Source organism: Symsagittifera roscoffensis, chromosome 4 (genome assembly GCF_963678635.1).
Source record: "Symsagittifera roscoffensis chromosome 4, txSymRosc1.1, whole genome shotgun sequence".
Lineage (NCBI taxonomy): Eukaryota > Metazoa > Xenacoelomorpha > Acoela > Convolutidae > Symsagittifera > Symsagittifera roscoffensis.
In genome coordinates, this window is record NC_087065.1 from 10,508,645 (window position 1) to 10,522,097 (window position 13,453).

General features: G+C 37.3%; 1 protein-coding gene and 1 non-coding gene across 4 annotated transcripts in view; both read left to right on the top strand.

Moving 5' to 3' along the window:
* Positions 1–13,453, top strand: part of LOC134845287 (unconventional myosin-VI-like) — a 238,167-nt gene that overhangs the window by 93,292 nt on the left and 131,422 nt on the right. The window lies entirely within an intron of this gene.
* On the top strand, positions 5,597–5,672 carry Trnar-ucg (transfer RNA arginine (anticodon UCG)). The gene has a single exon. It is a non-coding gene; the product is annotated as a tRNA-Arg (tRNA).

Consider the following 13,453-nt stretch of genomic DNA (forward strand, 5'->3'; position numbering starts at 1 on the left):
AGAAAGAGCAAAAACATACTCTTCAACAGTTAGAACATAGCTGAAGAGGCCTCGGGCAAAAAAGCCGCACTCGGGCACTTCGTGCCCTCAGACCGGAAAATTTTTGCGTCAGGCATCTTTCAACTATGTTCTAACTACTACAAAGTCAGCAAACGTCAACGAGCTTCAAAATATCAAGTTCCGAAAAACCAAAATTTGAGGCTGTTGCCGTACACTCATGATCGACAATGACGTAAGAATCATTTGAAAAATTGATTGTTTTGTTGTTGAGACCTGCGATCGGTTCATCATCTTTTCAAAAATTAGTTGAACAGGATTGGTCCATTTTTGAATGACGAGCTTTGCCAGTGAAAGCGCTGAAAAACAAATTGAGTAAAGTTAGCTCGATGAAAATTGTAGTCTCAGAACAAAAAAATTGAAGAAAAAACGGTAAGATGAGAAAACCTCCTAACCACACGCGAGAAGTTTGTGATAGCGATAACTTCAGAGGAGCCAGTAAACAAAAAAATGAGCCGCCAAAAATTTTTTGGGATGTACAAGTTTGAAAAAATTAGCCGCTTTGCTTGAGTAGAGTTACCCTTGCAAATCAGTTCACTGAAATGCTTAAGGAGAAAGTTGAATTTGTGAGAACACATTTTTCCAATTTAATCAACTGATTGGCCAAGTTGTTTTTTAAACCCAAAAAAAAATAATTTGAAATTTTATAGAAACATTGTAACGCTCAAACTTCATGACAGTTTTTGTACCTGATGATACCTTTCTTTCTGCTAAGTTTATAAGTTGAAAGATTTATCATATTCTTGATTTTGAAACATGATTATTTATCGGCTTATCACATTTAGTCCTTTTCCTTCGAAGATTTCCGAGAAATTTGCGATTGAACAATTTGAAAATTATTAAATGATTCGTACCTTTTTAACAACAAGCAACCTATCTACCGCATTAATGGCTATTTTCTCCTCCCTGTTTTGACCATTTCAATTTTGAACTTTTCTCACAAGATCCTAAAAACCAAAGTTTTCCTTTATTCACGATTTTTCAGCTGCCTTTGACAATTTAAATCTCGTAAACTCCTCTGAAAATTGATTCAAGAGTTTTTCTCTCGGAACTAGGCCTGAATGTGTTGACATTGCTTAATAGTCTCGACTTCAATTTTCATAAACGTCATGGCATGAAAAACTCAGTCACATTGACTTGTTATTTTCATTAATTTGGTCCTGGAATTTTGTTTGTCTGCCGTATTTTTTCCTTAGATTCTGCAGATTTTTGTTCTCTCGGCATTCGATTGTTGCAATTGCTTCTGCTGTGAGTTCTGCAAAACTCCAATCTAATCAGTGAAGTTTAGCAAGACTAATGCTAAACTTTTTCTTTCATGGCCAAGTAAAACAAGTGATTGGCATCACAGAGCTCATCAATTTCAATAACAAGCTAAATCACATTAACCGATCTACCTCAGAACCAAAACGAGGCAGAAATATGGTCAGCCGACCCGGACTCGAACCATTTATTCGGCACACGGGGGGTTCGCCTTCATGCGCCATTTTTGCCATGCAAAAAACAGCAAGTTTTAATATATCCTCATACCCTGAGGCCGCATCACTCGTAAATGAAAAATTTTACTTGGACGATTACTTGGATCCGTACGAGGACGTTACCCGTGCAATTATGATTAGTCGCGATTCGGTTTCGTTAATTTAGTTGGGGGTATTTAATTTGACTAAAATAAAATTGTTGGTAATGCTGATATAATAACTTTAGCAATGAACGCCGAGGTTTGAGAAACACCTTTTTTAATCGTCAAAGAAAAATATAAGTGGGGCAATTTTAAAGACACATTGGTTGTTAGCAGGGGTGTAGATTGTCCTCTTGATAAGGCAATAACTCAAGGAACCATCTTGATTTTTGTCTCTTCTGTGTTTGATCATGTTTGGTTAGTAAACCCATACACAGTTAGAGCTCGTCTTTTGCTTTAAGATATTTGCACAAAACTCGAACACCTTTCATCTTTGCTAAAGCTCGCGTCGCTCCGATCGAAGCAGTATCTATATGTAAGCTAGAGCTTCAAGCTGCTCTGCTCGCCACACGACTGAAAGATGATCAGCTGAAAGCACCTACGCTTAAGGCTAATCATCTCTACATGATGACAGATAGAACTACGGTTTCCAGTGGCTAAGCGCCAATGACAAATAACCCGTTTTTTTCCTAACCGTGTCAGCTGAATCCTTGAATCGACCATTGTTGATGACTGGCATAATATTTTGATGGGCGATAATCCAGCTGATACCGGTACACAGGGGATTTTTTGGAAGCTCTCAAGAATAGCAGCTGGTATTTTGTTCCGAGCTTTCTCGTGACTGTTGATTGGCCGTTTTTAGTTGATTATCGTGTGGTCAATAAACTTTTTCCAGAGGGTTTTTCCTGTGGTGTCGATATTTGTTTGGAGACATCATCTCCCTTCGTCGCCGATGGCACATCAAATACACATCCTGAATATGGATTCAATTGGGAAACGTTCAGTTCCTTTACGAGTTATAAAAGAGTCGTCGCGTTTCTGTTGAGGATGCTGCCTTCACATAAGCGTTTTCGCGGTACGGACCTACGGATCACCGACCCCTCTGAACTTGGTAGAGCGGAAAATAAACTAATTCATCTCGCTCAGATGGAATTCTTTCTTGTTAGTAAAAAACTCACCGCTGGCAAACTTATTAAAAACATTAAAATGATTGCCGTTTATTCTCCATTTATTGGTCTCGCTGGTATATATCGCTTCACCGACTGGTTTGATCGCTTAGTGAATACCGAGTTTCATACTATGCACCAAATATTACTCGACGCCCGTCATACCATAGTTCGCTTGTTGGTCCGAAGCCTCCACCATAAGTTTTTGTCATCAAAGTGTGGACTAAAATTGTCTATATGCAAGAATAGATGGTCAAGAGGACTATTCTAAATGAAATAAAACTAATTAGACTATTCCAGCGTAGTTTCGACCCACCTACCTAACTATGTTATAATATACTAAAAGGTGACACCCTATTTTTACCATTTCTCTCTCCAACTCGGTTAAGACTTGGTTAAATCTGACCTCCACAAAAGAGCAATTTGTCGAAAGTACATTAACGGTTTTTGTGGCTAGCTTGCATCAATTTTGCTCGTTTTTGAGGCAGATTATTGGTGTTTATGACGTTATATTCGGATGAAATTTATCAATAATGCCGACGAACTTTGTTTTGCCGAGACTTTTCGGTGACTTTTCGGTTTTAAATTTATCCATTTAAGCTAAGCATCAACTGGATATATCTCAAATTGAAAAAGCTGCTTTGATTTATTGACAGCAAGAAATTGAGACAAAAGATTTTAAAAAGAAATACTTTATGAATTTATTTTGTGACATGATGTTTTAAGTTTTTTTCCATATCATGTCCAAATTAAAGACGTCAAATTTAAACAACAAAAGATAACTCAACCACACAGGTTTGCAAAAACCATCAATTGGGAGGCAAGCAACAAGCAAATGTTTTATTTAACTTTTAAAAACTTAGTTTCCTTACATATGTTCATACTATGGATATCAAAACCGAAGATTATGAGACAAAAATTTTTCAAAAAAATTTGTGTTTTTTTTCTATTTTAGGAGCGCTACCAAAAATGTGACAGGTGTCTCTTCTTGATGCATACTTTACTAGGTTAAAAGCCTCAAAAACAAATAAAAAATAGGGTTTTATTGGATGAAACAGTAACAGTAACAAAGCAACGTTATAAAAATTAAGCTCTACATTGTTCAAAAACCAAAACGGTTTTTTAAATTAATCGAAATTTGTAAAACTCTCCTAGCTCCGTTTTGATACGAGGGCAATCGAAACTGTTGAAAATGCGTCTTTCATGTCGACTTATTTTTTGGTGAAAACTGTTGAGAAAAGTTTTCAGCTATAAAAACTATTATCTTCAAAAAAACATCTGGACATGAACTATATAACATAAGAAGTTTGGCAATCGAAGAACGGCTTTGAGGGGGAGGGGGGGACGTCAACTTGATCCAATAAATTGCCTAAAAAGAGGTAAAAAAGACTATCAGTTATCATTTACTTGCGATTCTTTTTTGTCCCAATTCTGCGCAGCAAGTAGTTGAAGGTCAGCGAGAGAAAAACAGCAAAAACAATCAGAGCGATTATATGACTTTTTATTGCTTCATAAATTGTCAAAATGGTATAGATCGTTAGCTGCTAGATCATCCCACGCAATTCATGAATCGGCAGGTGTTTTTTTATCGCTTTTATTGAATACGTGTATAAAAAAATAGGTTGCCAGTCGAATGATTAGATTTCTAGTCTCCTGTTGTAGGATATGTCCCTAAAGTTCCGACTGCCTTTTATAGTCTATATAGCATAAAATTAAGAAGACTAAGAAGCATGCCTCAAACTGATTTGGAACGATTTTCAAGACGGATTAAATCTCCCCTCACGCATCAAATTAATGGCGTGAAATATATCGCGCGTTAATTGTCCCCAATTGGCAAAATGGCAATCTTTAAACCGCTGTAATTTTACGAAAAATTATCAAAAGTAAAATGTTTTTTTTTTCAAATTTAAGCTCAAGACAACAATACCTTTTGAACCTTTTGAATGATATCAAAAAAAAACACGTCAAAAATGGCCACCCGGGTCGAGATCCCGCTCAAAAACCGCTCAAGATTTGAGCGGTTTGAGCGGTTTCCCAGCAAAATTTGAGCGGTTTGATTGGTTTGGGCGATTTTTTTTGGAAAAACGGCTCAAACCGCTCAAATCTTGCTTAAAAAACCGCTCAAAAACCGCTCATTTCTTGCGGTGATTTCTGAACGGTTTTTCAAGCAAGATTTGAGCGGTTTTTGAGCGGTTTTTGAGCGGTTTTTGAGCGGTCTTCCCGGGTCGAGGTCCCAGACTCAACGTTTCTCTTCTCTGCAAAACTCGAACGAACACGTTCATCCAGGGGCGACCAATATGTAGTAATTTTCCAAAAAGTGCCCAAAAACAGCCTTTTTGACCAGCTCTTCACGTCAACAACCCCACCCCCCCCGCCCCAACTTACCTCCCCCCCGCCAACGTACTCCCTCCCCCCAACGTACCCCCTCAACGTATCCAACATCCAACAAACCCCCCCCCCCCACCAACGTACCCCCCCCCCCCCCGCCAACGTACTCCCTCCCCCCAACGTACCCCCTCAACGTATCCAACATCCAACAAACCCCCCATAAACGTACCCCCCCCCCCCCAACGTACCCCCCCTCAACGTACCCCCCGACCCACAACGTAACCCCCTCACGTTAAACCATCCCCCCACGAAACCCCCAACCACGACGTGCCCCCTCTCTCTCTAGTTAGGGGACATCTAACTCTAGTAAGGGACATCAACTCTAGTAAGAGGTGAGGGGGGACATCAACTCTAGTAAGAGGTGGGGGGGGGGGGGGGGGGGGGGGTTGGTGTGCGATCTTATAATCGATTATTTTTGTTATTTTGTAGAGACTGACAATAAAAATCCGGAAAGTATATTTGTTGTGCATGTCTAAAACATTGAACATATTCAGTAGAACAAATACAGCGAATATTAAGCTTCCAGCAAGTCAGCATAGCCTAACGGATAAGGCGTCTGACTTCGAATCAGAAGATTGCGGGTTCGAATCCCTCTGTGGTCGACTTTTTATTATTAAATCTTGCGCGGTTTTTGAGCGGTTTTTGAGGGTTTTTTTAGATAAACCGCTCAAAACCGTTCAAATCTTGCGCGGTTTTTTTAGATAAACCGTTCAAAAACCGGTCAAACCGCTCATTTTGAAGCAAGATTTTGAGCGTAATTGTCTAAAAAAACCGCTCAAACCGCTCAAATCTTGCTTCAAATTAGGTGAAAAATCTCGACTCGGGCAGTGAAAAAGTCGAAATTTTTCTCGTTGTAATCAAACAAAATTGAGTGTTTTTGGACGTATATTTTGAGTTCAACTTTTCCATTAATATATTTAGGAGCATAGGTTAAATTAAACTCATAGGTTAAATTAAAATTGATATATATATATTTTTTTCAATTTGCTTTCGTCAAAATTCACTCTTTGTGGTCTCAATTTTCGATTGCATCTTTTCAAGCGTTGTGAGTTTTGTTAATTAAATTTGTTCATGCGCAGATCAAAATTACGGGGTCCCAACACCCTGCCCGAGATACTCCTTGGTGTTTTGATGTCCAGTCTTAGTCATAATTATTCACAATTTTTTTTCGCAAACTACTACATACGAATGAAACTATCATTGCATTTGAATTCTCGGAAAAAATAGCTTCAATTTTTTCTGATGTGAGAAACCAAGAGCAAAGTATTTTCAATTTTTTTCTAGATATAATAACAGGGGTGCAAGATAGCTTCGATTGTTGAACAAAAAATTGAAATCGAACTCATTGTTGCTTAGACAGAGTTGTTACTTATTAGATAATCATTCTTTGACTTTTGAAGATCTTTGCAAGCGTTTTTGATAGCACTCGAATGATTCATTTTGGTCTGGGTTTTTCTGGTTTTTTTATCAACTTTTCAAAAAGTTGGCGGAAAAATAACTTTTTTTAACAGTAAGTCTGGATACATTTGATTTTATACTTTTCTATAAATTGTTTAAACAGAAAGATATCATTGCATTCGTCTTTCAAAAACCACATTGTAGTTTCAGACAGAATTTGTTGTTTGCTTTTTGTCTTAGGGCTGTGCAATTTTTTCTCGCGTTAAACGGTTTTGAAGATGATCAATTTCTTCTGCTCCTTTGATACAGTTGCACAATCTAATGTTCCGACTGCCTCTCAAGGTATATGGAGCAGTAAAAAATGAAAAAACTAAATGTAATAAGCAAACAAAAATGAAATTTTTTTAAATCAAATTTGAGATTTTTTGTGAAATTCAAGTTGCCATTTAAAGTACAAAGTGATAGATTTCGCTCCTAGTATAAAATCAATTACGACAAATAAGCTTCCTTGAAACAATTAGGAACGATTTCTAAGACGGACTAAATCTCTGCTTGCGCGTTAATAGCGCGAAATATATCCGGCGTTAAATGTCCCAAATTGGCCAAAATGGCAATCTTTAAACCCCCATAATTTTACAAAAATTGATCACAGGTAGAATATCGTTTCAAACTTAAGCTCAGGACAACAATAAATTTTGAATGATATAAAAAATCCCGTCAAAAATAGCTAATTAAAAAGTGGACATTTGTCTGAAGAAAAAATCCTGTTTGTCTTGTGTTTCAGAGTTTTGAAAGTTACTTTTTTTGAAAATTGTGTTTTTTTTTTCATCAATAGAACCATAGGATAGCTTAAGTTTTATACATATTACGCTCCATTACCCAGCAAAAATTCAAATAATTCAAGTTAAACAAAAAATTTTTTCGGGCTTCTGGCTGGCTTCAAAGATTGGCTTCATTAGAATAGTTTTAGTGTGAAGGCAAGTGCTTCCTGTTTTGTCAATTATTTGCTCTTTTTTATTGAATTTTGTAGTTTTGGTTTAAATAATTTTTGTTTGTATGTAATTGTTTCGTAGCAATTTTTTGATGCTGATTTTTTCGTTGCCCAAAAAATTGCTGAAATTTGATGTTAGGAACATATGTAGGCCTTCTCTTGGCGTTCCTGTATAGGATCAGCAAATATGCTGGTGTAGTTGAGTGCACATTAAACCCTCGTATATACTGCATTTTTTTTTTGCTATTTGCAACTGTATTACAGTCTTGCTAGCAAAAACTCAGAAAAAAGTTAGATCTTAAATCAATATAGTTTTAGCTTGGAGGTAAGTGCTTGCTGTTTGTCTTATAGTTGCTCTGTTCATTTGATGACTGTTGATGTGATTTAAATGTTTGTTGTTTCAATCTGATTGTTTAACAGCCTTTTTTTATAATGGCCATATTTTTGTTGCCCAAAAATTTTAGCTTTATTGTTCGATTTCATATTTCGACTGTGTTCGATTTTATGTTTCGCTTTTTGTTCGATTTTATACTTCGACTTTGCGTTTGACTTTATGTTTCGACCGACTCGACTTTATTTCGATTTTGAGTTCGACTATAAGGTTTTCTCGACTTTGACTTAGGATTCTGACATGTGTTCGACCCGCCTCGGTGAAAACATAAATGGCAAACCGCGACCCGGACCCGGTTTTTTTGACCCTAGTTCGACCAAACCGACTGAAATTCAGTACGATGCTTTGACAATGAGACAGAAATCAGGTTTGTATTTTCGGTTTGATCATTATTCGACCAGTTCGACCCGGGGTGATGGGTATTACCATAACCGCCAGAGTTGAAAATTGAGCCAATTAGGAGTCATAGGAATATTCTTATGAGTTTACTGCTGAAGAGAAGACATCCTAATATTGTTTGAAAAAATGGACTCGATAAAAAACGATAGGTTATGAGCTATAACTCAGATGCTCTAAAGAGACGAAAATCATTCAGAGAGCCAGGAGGCATGGCGATAAATCCGAGATTTTTTAAATCCAAAAATTACTTCAACCTCCTAAGTGCAAATGCTGTTGTTTAGTTGCAGTTAAAACTGTGCCTTTCATGAATTCACGTATTACTGCACTTCGATTGCTTAGAATCTAATAACAACGAGAATTGGATTGAAAAAAGTTTCGTCAAATTGTATCAATGTGAGTTCAAAAATACAAACAAAAATTGTGTCAGATAACTATACAATTTGGCCTCAGCATGCTTTTGTGAACATTTCTTGATTGAATGATGATGCCCAGGATTTTACGATATATTCCAAGATAACAATTGTTCCTGTAAATCAAATAATTCGATTTAGAAAGGTCTGAAGAAAGGTCTGTTTTGGCACAAAAAACGATCATCCGATGGGTCTCACAGTGCATTTTGTCCATCATTACAAAATGAATCGGAAACCAGATGCATTTTCAAAATTGAGTGTTGGATTCGAAGAAAAAAATTGGATATTTTTCTAGTCCTCCACGCTAAACATATTTGTTTCTTGTCCGCAGTAGTTTTAGGAGCTACATTGTAGGGAAATTGATCTTTTCTTACCCTTGCTGTTTAGTTTTGATTTTTATGTAAAAAAAATAACTTCATTTCGCATAGTTTAGCTATAAGATCTAAAAATTTGTCTAGCTTAAGTTTTTTTTTTGTTCATCAGCTGTCAAATGGGAAGGAACATTCAGCAGTTCAATGAAGCCAATGAAACAAGGCTTTCAACTTGTGTAATTTTCCAAAAATTCATTAGGCTCAGTGACATTAACAGTAAACCCGTCTTGGTTTCTGAATCAAGCATCAATACGTTCTTCTTCTTAAGAGAACACTTTGGAAGGAAATTTTTCAAGTCAGGTCATTTACACAACTATGAGTATTCATTTGATATATTCTGCTGCAGAACAAAAAGTCTGGTGAAATATTAGAGAAATACTTACTTATCTTATGTCTGATAATGAAGCTTTTATGGTATACGTAAGAAGAGTATGTTTTTGCCCTTTAACACATGTTCTTTCACGACAAGGCGTGACCCGTACCTTACAAAAACTTAGAAACCATATCTGAGCATCTTAAAATCTTGCCTATTTCAGATCTTGTCCAGACATGGTGCATGTTTCGTTTGGACATGGACATGTCTGAATCAGAGTCAAATGAAAAATGAAATATTAAAACTCATGAAAGAAAAAAGAAAAAAATATGCATAGTTTCGCGCATTTTTCCGGGCTCTTTCACAATTTTCCGGCATCTTTCCCTGAGAAAGAGCAAAAACATACTCTTCAACAATTAGAACAAAGCTGAAGACGCCTCGGGCAAAAGAGCCGCACTCGGGCACTTCGTGCCCTCAGACCGGGCAGTTTTTCCGTCGGGCATCTTTCAACTATGTTCTAACTACCTCAAAGTCAGCAAACGTCAACGAGCTTTAAAATATGAAGTTTCGAAAAACCAAAATTTGAGGCTGTTGCCGTACACTCATGATCGACAATGACGTAAGAATCATATGAAAAATTGATTGTTTTGTTGAGACCTGCGATCGGTCCATGCGATTGAACAATTTGAAAATTATTAAATGATTCGTACCTATTTAACAACAAACAACCTATCTAACGCATTAATGGCTATTTTCTCCTCCCTGTTTTGACGCTTTCACTTTTGAACTTTTCTCACAAGATCCTAAAAACCAAAGCTTTCCTTTATTCACGATTTTTCAGCTGCCTTTGACAGTTTAAATCTCGAAAACTCCTCTGAAAAATGATTCAAGACTTTTTCTCTCGGAAAAGGCCTGAATGTGTTGACATTGCTTACTAGTCTCGGCTTCAATTTTCATGAAAGTCATGGCATCAAAAACTCAGTCACATTGACTTGTTATTATCATCTGAAGCGCATTTGGTCCTGGAATTTTGTTTGTCTGCCGTATTTTTTCCTTAGATTCTGCAGATTTTTGTTCTCTCGGCATTCGATTGTTGCAATTGTTTCTACTGTGGGTTCTGCAAAACTAATTAGTGAAGTTCAGCAAGACGAATGCTATAATTTTTCTTGGCACCTTTCCGGCATCTTATTGTTTCTTGGCACCTTTCCAATCTAATTAGTGAAGTTCAGCAAGACTAATGCTATAATTTTTCTTGGCACCTTTCCGGCATCTTTCCCTCAGAAAGAGCAAAAACATACTCTTCAACAGTTAGAACATAGCTGAAGAGTCCTCGGGCAAAAAAGCCACACTCGGGCACTTCTTGCCCTCAGACCGGACAATTTTTCCGTCAGGCATCTTTCAACTATGTTCTAACTACTACAAAGTCAGCAAACGTCAACGAGCTTTAAAAGATCAAGTTTCGAAAAACCAAAATTTGAGGCTGTTGCCGTACACTCATGATCGACAATGACATAAGAATCATTTGAAAAATTGATTGTTTTGTTGAGACCTGCGATCGGTTCATCATCTTTTCAAAAAATAGTTGAACAGGATTGGTCCATTTTTGAATGACGAGCTTTGCCAGTGATAGCGCTGAAAAACAAATTGAGTAAAGTAAGCTCGAAAAAAATTGTAGTCTCAGAACAAAAAAAATCGAAGAGAAAACGGTCAGATGAGAAAACCTCCTAACCACACGCGAGAAGTTTGTGATAGCGATAACTTCAGAGGAGCCAGTAAACAAAAAAATGAGCCGCCAAAATTTTTTTGGGTGTTCAAGTTTGAAAAAATTAGCCGCTTTGCTTGAGTAGAGTTACCCTTGCAAATCAGTTCACTGAAATGCTTAAGGAGAAAGTTGAATTGGTGAACACATTTTTCCAATTTAAACAACTGATTGGCCAAGTTTTTTTTTAAACCCAAAAAAAAATAATTTGAAATTTTATAGAAACATTGTAACGCTCAAACTTCATGACAGTTTTTGTACCTGATGATACCTTTCTTTCTGCTAAGTTTATAAGTTGAAAGATTCATCATATTCTTGATTTTGAAACATGATAATTTGTCGGCTCATCACATTTAGTCCTTTTCGTTCGAAGATTTCCGAGAAACTTGCGATTGAACAATTTGAAAACTATTAAATGATTCGTACCTATTTAACAACAAGCAACCTATCTACCGCATTAATGGCTATTTTATCCTCCCTGTTTTGTTCCTTTCGGTTTTGAACTTTTCTCACAAGATCTTAAAAACCAAAGTTTTCCTTTATTCACGATTTTTCAGCTGCCTTTGACAATTTAAATCTCGAAAACTCCTCTGAAAATTGATTCAAGAGTTTTTCTCTCGGAACTAGGCCTGAATGTGTTGACATTGCTTACTAGTCTCGACTTCAATTTTCATAAACGTCATGGCATTAAAAACTCAGTCACATTGACTTGTTATTATCATCTGAAGCGCATTTGGTCCTGGAATTTTGTTTGTCTGCCGTATTTTTTCCTTAGATTCTGCAGATTTTTGCTCTCTCGGCATTCGATTGTTGCAATTGCTTCTACTGTGGGTTCTGCAAAACTCCAATCTAATCAGTGAAGTTCTGCAAGACTAATGCTAAACTTTTTCTTTCATGGCCAAGTAAAACAAGTGATTGACATCACAGAGCTCATCAACTTCAATAACAAGCTAAATCACATTAACCGATCTACCTCAGAACCAAAACGAGGCAGAAATATGGTCAGCCGACCTGGACTCGAACCAGTGACCTCGCCATTTATTCGGTACACGGGGCTCGCCTTCATGCGCCATTTTTGCCATGCATAAAACAGCAAATTTTAATATATCCTCATACCCTGAGGCCGCATCACTCGTAAATGAAAACTTTTACATGGACGATTACTTGGATCCGTACGAGGACGTTACCCGTGCAATTAAGATTAGTCGCGATTCGGTTTCGTTAATTTAGTTGAGGGTACTTAAATTGACTAAAATAAAATTGTCGGTAATGCTGATAAAATAACTTTAGCAATGAACGCCGAGGTTTGAGAAACACCTTTTTTAATCGTCAAAGAAAAATGTAAGTGGGGTAACTTTAAAGACACATTGGTTGTTAGCAGGGGTGTAGATTGTCCTCTTGATAAGGCAATAACTAAATTTTTGTCTCTTCTGTGTTTGATCATGTTTGGTTAGTAAACCCATACACAGTTAGAGCTCGTCTTTTGCTTTAAGATATTTGTACAAAACTCAAACATCTTTCATCTTTGCTAAAGCTCGCGTGGCTCCGATCGAAGCAGTATCTATATCTAAGCTAGAGCTTCAAGCTGCTCTGCTCGCCACACGTTGAAAGATGATCCGCTGAAAGCACCTACGCTTAAGGTTAATCATCTCTACATGATGACAGAAAGAACTACGGTTTCCAGTGGCTAATAACCCGTTTTTTCCTAACCGTGTCAATTAAATCCTTAAATCGACCATTGTTGATGACTGGCATAATGTTTTGATGGGCGATAATCCAGCTGATACCGGTACACGGGGGATTTTTTGGAAGCTCTCAAGAATAGCAGCTGGTATTTTGGTCCGAGCTTTCTCGTGACTGTTGATTGGCCGTTTTTAGTTGATTAACGTGTGGTCAATAAACTTTTTCCAGAGGGTTTTTCCTGTGGTTTCCTGTGTATTTGTTTTGGAGACATCATCTCCCTTCGTCGCCGATGGCACATCAAATACACATCCTGAATATGGATTCAATTGGGAAACGTTCAGTTCCTTTACGAGTTATAAAAGATTCGTCGCGTTTCTGTTGAGGATGCTGCCTTCACATAAGCGTTTTCGCGGTACGGACCTACGGATCACCGACCCCTCTGAACTTGGTACAGCGGAAAATAAACTAATTCATCTCGCTCAGATGGAATCCTTTCCTGTTAGTAAAAAACTCACCGCTGGCAAACTTATTAAAAACATTAAAATGATTGCCGTTTATTCTCCATTTATTGGTCTCGCTGAAATATATCGCTTCACCGACTGGTTTGATCGCTTAGTGAATACCGAATTTCATACTATGCACCAAATATTACTCGACGCCCGTCATACCCT